This window comes from Herpailurus yagouaroundi, unplaced genomic scaffold (assembly GCF_014898765.1).
Source record: "Herpailurus yagouaroundi ecotype Mexico unplaced genomic scaffold, PumYag 189, whole genome shotgun sequence".
In the NCBI taxonomy this organism is placed as follows: Eukaryota; Metazoa; Chordata; class Mammalia; order Carnivora; family Felidae; genus Herpailurus; species Herpailurus yagouaroundi.
Window position 1 is genome coordinate 4,881,978 of NW_024412420.1, and position 1,286 is coordinate 4,883,263.

The following is a 1,286-nucleotide window of genomic DNA, read 5'->3' on the forward strand; positions in this document are numbered from 1 at the left end:
TATACTTACATTCACGTAGTAATTCACACATAAATATGTTTAAGTTGAAAGAAAAAGCTTCTGTCCACCAGAAGCTCACCGTGCATACTGAAGAATTTCTCTCTCACTCTCTCTCTCTCTCTCTCTCTCTCTCTCTCTCTCTCTCACACACACACACACACACACACACACACACACACACACACACACCTGCACACGCTGAGCCCAATTTCAGAAGTGGGCAAACAGAACCCTGAGAAGGCCGTCCCAAAGGTGGCCAGAATTTTCTAAGGTTGCAACACTGCATTAATGACATAAATTAAGATTCTAAACCCAAGATGCCTTTGGGGGTGGAAGGGAACAGCAAGTCCCAGAGAGAGCAGAAGTCCTGGAAGCCAAAGCTGAAGAGCTGGTAGAGGCCAGACAAAAGGAGTCTGACCTTTACTGTCAAGGCAATGGGAACAAGTTGCAGCAGCTGCAACATGGCCAAAGCAGAGCAGGTCACAAAAGGCAAAGGCCTGGGTGATCCCCAAGTGACAACTACAGTCCAGTATTGGCAGCTACTTTGTCACAGGGGGCTGAGCACTCGAAATGCGATCAACATAACAAACTGAATTTTAAATTTTATTTAATATTAATTTAAATTTAAATAGCCACATACAGCGAGCTGGTAGCTACCTACTGGACGCGTAGTCCTAGAGGGTACTCCCAGAAGCCCCAAAGCAAACACGAGAGCTAGAGAAATACCGTGACAGCCAATGCCTACCTTGATGGGCAGTGTCTGGGGCTGCTACTGAGGATGGGGGATGGTGGTAGGCTGGGCCACTCGCACTTAGCAGCATGGCTGGGGCCCAGGAATCAGAGTGTCAGAGCCATGCCTCAGGGATGTTGATCTCAGCCCAGTCCTGATGTTCAAGGGGTTGTTGCCTTCATCCGTAGGGGGCCCGTGTGAGCTGTGACTCGTGTTGGCACCCTAAAGATTCCCAATTAGCTCACAGTGGGGCTATGAGGTCCTGCCCCGTACTGTCCCCCACACCCTTCATTGTGATGGTCCCACAGAGCAGCCAGGTGGGCCACTGTGGCCAGACCAGCCCTACTCCCTGTTCTAGGCAGACCAACTGGCCAAAAAGTCAAGGACCCTTCCCCAGCTGCTCTCCAGGAGACTGGAGGCTTGACCTTAACCCAGTACCGTCTGGGTGGGAGTACCTGCTCAGTGAAGCCTTCTCCAGCTGGGTCTCCGGTTGTGGAGACCCAGAGCCAAGTCCCACCAGCTCCAGGTAAGAGCCAGAAGTGAAAAATCCTATCTC

General features: G+C 51.0%; 1 protein-coding gene across 8 annotated transcripts in view; it reads right to left on the reverse strand.

Annotated features, from left to right (window-relative positions):
- The window catches only part of AKAP1 (A-kinase anchoring protein 1), a 34,658-nt gene that overhangs the window by 21,637 nt on the left and 11,735 nt on the right, over positions 1-1,286 (reverse strand). For 4 of the 8 annotated variants that reach the window (XM_040497052.1, XM_040497048.1, XM_040497051.1 and 1 more), the window contains exon 1: positions 746-1,029. The exons of 2 other annotated variants lie outside the window; for them this stretch is intronic. The gene's annotated coding sequence lies outside the window, so the exon portion shown is untranslated. Of the gene's footprint in view, positions 1-745; positions 1,254-1,286 lie in introns of those variants that run through there. 2 more of the 8 variants (XR_005797455.1, XM_040497054.1) reach the window with 2 other exon arrangements.